Source organism: Numenius arquata, chromosome W (genome assembly GCF_964106895.1).
Source record: "Numenius arquata chromosome W, bNumArq3.hap1.1, whole genome shotgun sequence".
Lineage (NCBI taxonomy): Eukaryota > Metazoa > Chordata > Aves > Charadriiformes > Scolopacidae > Numenius > Numenius arquata.
The window spans coordinates 22,699,059-22,707,409 of NC_133615.1; the positions used below are offsets into that span (position 1 = coordinate 22,699,059).

The 8,351-nt window shown below is 47.5% G+C and overlaps 1 protein-coding gene across 3 annotated transcripts in view; it reads right to left on the reverse strand.

Annotated features, from left to right (window-relative positions):
- The window catches only part of LOC141476551 (importin-11-like), a 172,919-nt gene extending 166,820 nt beyond the window's left edge, over positions 1–6,099 (reverse strand). Inside the window, exons 1-2 of one of the 3 annotated variants that reach the window (XM_074165233.1) lie at positions 5,925–6,050; positions 5,114–5,172 (exon numbers count right to left, since the gene is read on the reverse strand). The gene's annotated coding sequence lies outside the window, so the exon portion shown is untranslated. Of the gene's footprint in view, positions 1–5,113; positions 5,173–5,924 lie in introns of all 3 variants that reach the window. The other 2 variants (XM_074165234.1, XM_074165235.1) reach the window with 2 other exon arrangements.
- Positions 6,100–8,351: the final 2,252 nt, after the last annotated feature.

Sequence of the window (8,351 nt, forward strand, 5' to 3'; positions counted from 1 at the left end):
TTCCATCCCATCTGCCTCATGCTCAGTATAAAAGCTGAGGGATCAAAGAGTCAGGCCTCTTTCTTCAATGGTCACTGTCCAAAGAGGACTTGGTCTGTTAATATACTTCTGATCCCAATCCGTGCATTCCTGACTCCAGACACAGAGTTTAGTTCCCATCCGTCGCTGAGTCCAGTCTGGGACTTCAGCCAGTGCCTGCCAGTGATGTGAGCTTGATACAGTTTTGTATATATTGTACCTTTTTCATTATCTTCTTTTTAAGAAGTGTAGCTAGCAGGTTGAGGGAGGTGATTCTACCCCTCTACTCCATTCTGGTGAGACCCCACCTGGAGTACTACATCCAGCTTTGGAGTCCTCAGCACAGGAAGGACATGGACCTGTTGGAACGGGTCCAGGAGGGCCACAAAGACAATCAGAGGGCTGGAGCACCTCTCCTATGACGACAGGCTGAGAGAGTTGGGGTTGTTCAGCCTGGAGAAGAGAAGGCTCCGGGGAGACCTTACGGCAGCCTTCCACTACCTGAAGGGAGCCTACAAGAAAGATGGGGAGGGACTATTTATTAGTGAGTGGAGCAATAGGATGAGGGGTAACAGTTTTAAACTGAAAGAGGGGAGATTTATACTAGATATTAGGAAGACATTCTTTACTGAGGATGGTGACACACTAAAACAGGTTGCCAAGAGACGCTGTGGATGCCCCATCCCTAGAGGTGTTCAAGGCCAGGCTGGATGGGGCTTTGAGCAACCTGGTCTAATGGAAATTGTCCCTGCCATGGCAGGAGGGTTGGAACTCGATCTTTAAGGTCCCTTCCAACCCAAACCATTCTATGATTCTATGATTGTTTTGTTTTATTTTCAATACGTCATAAAAATAGTTTAGTTCCTTCTAAATTATAAATCTCTCTGTCTCTCCTCCTCCTCTCCTTGGAGAGAGGGGTGGGAGAGAACATCCGTCAAATCATCATTGGCTACTCTGCCCCAAACAACGACACTCAATTTAACTGATTGTCAAAGAGATTTCAAAAGAATGGCAGCCCTGGACTTCAGGAGAGCTGAATTTGGCCTCTTCAAAGACCTACTTGGAGGAATCCCATGGGCTAAGGCTCTAGAAGGAAGTGGGGTGCAAGAGAGCTGGTTAATATTCAAGGGCCACTTCCTTCAAGCTCAAGATCAGTGCATCCCTAGGAGCAAGAAGTCAGGCAAAGGAGGCAGGAGACCTGCGTGGATGAACTTCTGGAAAAGCTCAAATGGAACAGAGAAATTTACAGAATGTGGAAAAAGGGACTGGCCACTTGGGAGAAGTATAGAAACACTGTCAGACTATGCAGGGATGCAACAAGGAAGGCTAGGGCCCACTTGGAATTAAAACTGGCAAGGGATGTCAAGGACAATAAGAAGGGCTTTTTGAAGTACATCAGCAGTAAAAGGAAGACCAGGGAAAATGTGGGCCCACTGCTGAATGAGGTGGGTGCCCTGGTGACGAAGGATGCAGAGAAAGCAGAGCTACTGGATGTCTTCTTTGCTTCAGTCTTTACTGCTAAGGCTGGCCCTCAGGAATCCCAGACCCTGGAGGTAAGAGAGAGAGCCTGGAAAAAGAAAACTTTCCTTTGGTTGAGGATTGGGTCAGAGATCATTTAAACAAAACTTGACACCCACAAATCCATGGGCCCTGATGGGATGCACCCGCGAGTGCTAAGGGAACTGGCAGATGATATTATGAAGCCACTCTCCATCATCTTTGAAAGGCCATGGAGGACAGGAGAGATGACTGAGGACTGGATGAAAGCTAATGTCATGCCAGTCTTGGAAAAGGGCAAGAAGGAGGTCCCAGGAAACTACAGGCCGGTCAGCCTCACCTCCATCCCTGGAAAGGTTATGGAAGAGCTCATCCTGGATGTCATCTCTAAGCATGTGGAAGAAACAAACAGTCACTGGGAGTGGTCAGCATGGATTCACCAAGGGGAAACCATGCTTGACCAATCTGATAACCTTCTATGATGGCATGACTGGCTGGGTGGATGAGGGGAGAGCAGCGGATGTTATCTACCTCAACCTCAGCAAGGCTTTTGACAGTCTCCCACAACATCCTCATAGGTAAGCTTAGGAAGTGTGGGTTAGATGAATGGACAGTGAGGTGGATTGAGAACTGGCTGAATGACAACCCTCTGAGCTCTGCCATCAGCAGAGCAGAGCCCAGTTGGACACCTGTAACTAGTGGTGTTCCCCAGGGGTCAGTAATGGGTCCAGTCTTGTTAAATATATTCATCAACCACCTGGATGAAGGGACAGTGTACCCTCAGCAAGTTTGCTGATGACACAAAACTGGGAGGAGTGGCTGACACACCAGAAGGCTGTGCTGCCATTTAACGAGACCTGGACAGGCTAGAAAGTTGGGCGGTGAGTAATCTGATGAACTTCAATAAAGGCAAGTGTAGGGTCCTGCACCTAGGGAGGAACAGCCCCATGCACCAGTACAGGTTGGGGGTTGACACGCTGGAAAGCAGCTCTGCTGAGAGGGACCTGGGAGTCCTGGTGGACATCGAGTTGACCATGAGGCAGCAACATGCTCTTGTGGCCAAGAAGGCCAATGGTCTCCTGGGCTGCATTAAGAAGAGCATGGCTGGCCAGCAGGTCAAGGGAGGTCATCATCCCCCTCTACTCTGCACTGGTGAGGCCACATCTGCAGTACTGTGTCCAGTTCTGGGCTCCCCAGTTCAAGGAGGACAGGGAACTGCTGGAGAGAGTCCAGCAGAGGGCTACGAAGATGATCAAGGGAATGGAGCGCCTCTCTTATGAGGAAAGGCTGAGACACCTGGGTCTGTTTAGCCTGGAGAAGAGAAGACTGAGAGGGGATCTCACTAATGCTTATAAATATCTAAAGGACGGGTGTCAAGAGGATGGGGCCAGTCTTTTTTCAGTGGTGCCCAGTGAGAGTACAAGAGACAATGGACACATTCTGGAACACAGGAAATTTCGTCTCGACATGAGGAGGAACTTCTTTACTTTGAGGGTGCCAGAGCACTGGAACAGGCTGCCCAGAGAGGTGGTAGAGTCTCCTTCTCTGGAGATATTCAAAACCCTCCTGGATGCATTCCTGTGCAACCTGCTCTAGGTGAACCTGCTTTGGCAGGGGGGTTGGACTAGATGATCTCCAAAGGTCCCTTCCAACCCCTACCATTCTGTCAAGATAGGACAGAACACAAATTATTGTGCAACAGCTGAAATAGAAATTCAGGTTTCAGTCAGCCCTCATGCTCTTAGACTGCTTTAAACCATTTTACTTTTACCACAGTTAAAACCCGCTTTTGATGATACAGTTTTAAAAGTTTTATATGTAAAGCTTGGGCAACAAAAACCTCTACTATGTCATTTATATATATGGTACTAAATGCCCTTCTGCAGAATGATACAATGAAAGAGTAAGAGAGTAAAAGAAGATGGCAATGAAAAAGCCTAGTGTTAAAAAGGAGTTTCAAGAAGTCAAAACCCCTAAGGTACATGCTATTTTGAAAGACTGAGGTAGTTCTCCCATATTATGAATGCCTGTGACTGGTACGCCCTGCTCCCAACCCCTGGTAATATAACCCCTGGTGTAACTAACACCATTTTATGAGGCAAGCAGCCATTCTCTGTGATCAAGCAGGTCACATATTTGTTCCCTTTCCCTCATTATCAGGTCCTGAATGAACCTGCGAACCAAGTAGACAAACCAAACAGATTTCTTCTTCCCCTCCCTACCAGCCTAAAGATTCCTGGGCACCAGGCTGATTCTTCTCTTCCTTACCAGCCTTGAAGGTCCCAGACACCTGGCCACCCAGGTGTTGTTGATGACCTCATCACAGAACAGGGAAGTATAACAGCACACGGAGCACTGTCTATCAAATCAAATAGTTACAAGTCCTAAGTGGGGAACTTGGACTGGAACTACTGCTGGACAGCGAGACCCATGACACACACACCCCGCCGTTGCCAGAAACGCCTCACAGAATCATAGAATTGTCTAGGTTGGAAGGGACCTTTAAGATCATCTAGTCCAGCCATCAACCTAACTCTGATTAAAAACCATTACTAAACCAAGTCCCTAAGCACTGTGTCAACCCATCTTTTAAATACCTCCAGGGATGGTTACTCAACCACTTCCCTGGGCAGCCCATTCCAATGCTTGATAACCCTTTCAGTGTAAAACTTTTTCCTAATATCCGATCTGAACCTCCCCTGGTGCAACTTGAGGCCATTTCCTCTTGTCCTATTGCCTGTGACTTGGGAGAAGAGACCAACCCCCGCCTCTCTACAACCTCCTTTCAGGTAGTTGTAGAGAGCAATAAGGTCTCCCCTCAGCCTCCTTTTCTCTAGGCTGAACAACCCCAGCTCCCTCAGCCTCTCCTCATAAGACTTGTTCTCCAGACCCCTCACCAGCTTTGTTGCCCTTCTCTGGACCCACTCCAGCACCTCAATGTCTTTTTTGTGGTAAGGGGTCCAAAACTGGACACAGTACTCGAGGTGGGGCCTCACCAGTGCTGAGTACAGGGGGAAAACCAGGGCCTCCCCTGTTGTCTGCTTCCTCCAAGAACTGACTCATATTCTTTTATATGATTTTTGAGTCTAGATTATGATTGTTATATTGATACAGCAAATCATGTATTAAGATTTGACCTAATCAGCAGAGGGTCCAGGTGATTAGAAAACATGAATTAAGTTGTATTATAAAGTTCTGTATTATGCTACTTACAGATTGTACTATATTGAGTCTGCTTGTAGAAATCCTGTGCCATTCTAATCATAATTTCTGTGCTATAGTAATTATAGTATCCTGTTAAAAAAATAAAGCTTTAATTTTAACTGCAATTTAATGCCATCATCATTCTGCCAAGGATCCCTAAAAGAACCTGTCTGTCCCCTTAGTGTTGGGTGACAATGCCAATTTGAAAGCCACAGCAAACACATTACCAACGCCACTTGACCTATGAGACAAGTAAAGCAAGGCACGTAGTAGCAGAAGTTGGAAGCAATATCAGTGCTGGATGCAGGGCTACATTCTTACATTTTTTACACATGTTGTCTTCTGAAGTAACATAAACTAGAGAAGTAACTCACCACTACTGCACTGACCCTACCTTTGATTTAGAGAAGAATCTGTTTTCCAGTAAGATTTCAACTGCTGTTCTTCAAAAACCTGTAGGAAGAAAATAACCATCTTTAGCAAAAGACAAATATTACCCTTTCCTACAAAAAAACCAACTTCTGTCAACAAACCACACAGCTTAATTCTTCATATTCTTCTGATGCTTTCCCATTGATTCTACCCAGACTAAAAATTGTTTCAATTTAGAACAGGAAATAGTGCCTTGGAATTAAGTGATAGTTATTCTTATCCTTGGCAGTCAACAGAAGTCAACGTAGAAAGTGACACACAACATAAAAGCAATGCTGCACTAGCACAGAACAGCACCTAGTAGCTCAAATAAAGATACAGAAGATGTAAACAAACAGCCTACATACACAGGTGAAGAGCAGCCAGGAAGAGCATCACTTGGTGCACTCCAACTTTAGGGCTCCTTCCTCCACGCTGTGTCTTGCTCTAAGCCGAACCCATTTTTCCCTCCCTTTCCCTCTCCCCAGCCTACTGCCCACCTACACTACACTGCACTGCACGGCACGGCGCCCGCCCAAACCCAGCACCGACCGGCTCCACGTCGCGCTGCTGCCCGCCCTGCCAAAGGACATGGGAGGCCGCCCACCCGCCACGCGAGGGCGGCAACTCGCAGCCACCCGCTCCCGGCCCTGTACCGCCGCTACCCCCTCAGTCCTAAAAAGGCATCCAGCGAAAGTAGGAAAGATCCTGGGCGGCGGCAGCCCCACGAACACAGCTCACCATAACGGCTAGCGGCGCTGTGCGCGGATCAGGCCTAGCGCGCGCGGCCCTACCTGTCCCAAAGCTCGCACCACCAGCTGCTGTTACTGCAGCACCCCACCTCCCCTGGTGCGCCGCTGTTAACATCATCATCCAGCGACGCATGACCGGCTCTCCCCACTGTGCGTGTAGATGCTATCGGACGGTAGGCGACGCACCCTCTAATGTACGCTTCTCACTGCTGGAGGCGGGCACTCGAGGTGGTGTGCCTTGTGCGTGGCGCCGCCGCCTGACGTCAGTGGCTTCGACGAGTGGAGTGGTGGGGCTGCTACCGGTCTTTAGGATAGATAGAGTTCTGCACCTAGTGTCTCTTTATTTCCGTTAGGGCCAGCTCTGCTGTTCAGCCGTCCTGGAGGAGCGAGCTTAAACCCACGGTACAGTGGGCTGGGGTTCATGGCTGCCAAATAACGGCTTATGGGGTACGCCAGTACCGTTCGTCTCAGGAGATGTTACTGGCTTCTCGCAGGGAAGTGGCCTGCAAACCTGGATTGCTGCTGCACCACTTCGGTGCAGCGCGGATTGTGAAACTGTGGCTGAATTAATTGCAATTCCCTATTTTAAAATAATAGGACTATTGGGCTTCCCTCACAGCCGTTCGCTGCTTCATCAATCAGGATAATGGCTTTCTCCTGGTGAGTTTGTTGTGTAAATGATTGAAAATAATTGAAGAAAACTTAAACTTTTGACAGTTTTAGTTATGTATTGTGTGATTATTCTGAATAGTTGTAATGATGGGGAAGAATGGTGTGAAGGGGCTGTGGTGGACAGTATTGAAAAAGTACCTGATGAAATCCATAGGCTGGAGCCTCAGATATTTCTGTGTAACTGGATAAAGAGTTAGTGTGCAAGTGTAGCCCCCCAACTTAGTCTATTTCCTCCTGTGTAACAGCACTTGGACTCTGTAACAGCAACAATGAAGTGCCCACCCATACTGTGTATCAACAATAGAGGATTATTTAATTATAAACCATAGTTTAAGATTATAAACTGATAGACCATTTATGTCATATGGAGTTAGAGAGTTGAAGCATCTTGTTGCTTTATCACCAGAAATTACTGAGAATCACCTTTTAAATAATTTTTTTCAAGGTTCAAACATAAGGTTTGCATTAGATAGTAGGTACTGGAACAGGGGAGATCCCTCCAGGACTGATAAAATAAGAAATAATTCTAGCTGTTTATATACAACAGCATAACACTGAATATTCTGACCCAGAGAAATTTAAAAAAAACATTTCTTTTTTTTTTTTCCCCTTGTTATCTGTTCTTCCTCAGGTTTTTCCTGCCTTCTACTCATCCACAGTTACCTGGAATGGGTATTATTCTGGGTTACTTACCTCTCAGTATCACCTCTCACCACTTGGCAATAAAATAAAGCCTAAATAGCCAATGCAATTGACTTTCCACTTACTGTTTATTAAATAACATGTATTTGGCTAGGAAAACATGCTCTCATTCTTTATAACATTAGGACTGTGTATATTCCCACATTTAGGTGCTCTTCCTAGTAACAACTCCTGAAGAGTCTATTCTCCAGACAATTTAGAATAAAAGAGTTTTCATGTTACGTGCTGTATTTGTAGCCCTGCAGCTGAGCTTTTTTTTTAACTGAATGGGCTAATGCTGCTGCAAAGCACACTTACAGCTTCTGCAGAAGCTTGTTTTGGGCGCAGAAGCCTTGCTTTTGTAGGGAAGATCATGCTCTGCTCGTAAAAACCGCAATTCTTAAGCTAAATCTACCAGCAGAACCCGAAGCAGCAGCGAGAGCGCCCGACGCAGCTGCCACGTGATCTCGCCGTGAGCGACCTACCCTGTGCGGGAGGACTCAACCACAGCGGAGGCAGCCCTGACATCTCGCTGAACTAGGCAGGCAGTGTTCCCCGCGGCACCCCACTCGCCTCCCGTGACGCACACCAGCATAGTCGCGGTGCTCGGCGTTACTTGTAGTCTCCGCACAGCGCGAATGCCACCACGCCCAAGATGCGGGTGGGGAAGCGGTCGCGGCAAGACCGTAGGGAGGGCTACACTACTGGTGAACGCGGGCCGTGCTGAGCGGAGACGGGCGCGGCCTGCGCTCTTCCCCCTCCTCCCGCCGCCGCCTTTGATCAGGAGATGCTTTAGTGCTTGAAGTGGCCCTGTAGGAGGCTCAGCGGAGGGGCGCTCCCGGCGGGGAATGTGGTTTGATCTGAAAGAAGTGTGAATGGCTGCTGCAGATAAAGACCTTCTTAAGTAAAGGTTTCTTGTTGTGTTTCCACGGGATATGTTTTCATTTCAAGTAACTTTGTTGCTCTGGCATCTTGAAAAACCTCATTGTCAATAGCATCATCGAGAAGGTGGGTGATGGCTGCCCAATGGACCACGGCCACAGAGCAGGATGATTCTGCACTTTGGTTTTAGAGTAAACACTCCTCTGTAGTCTCAACTGTGACTTAAAGCTTCAG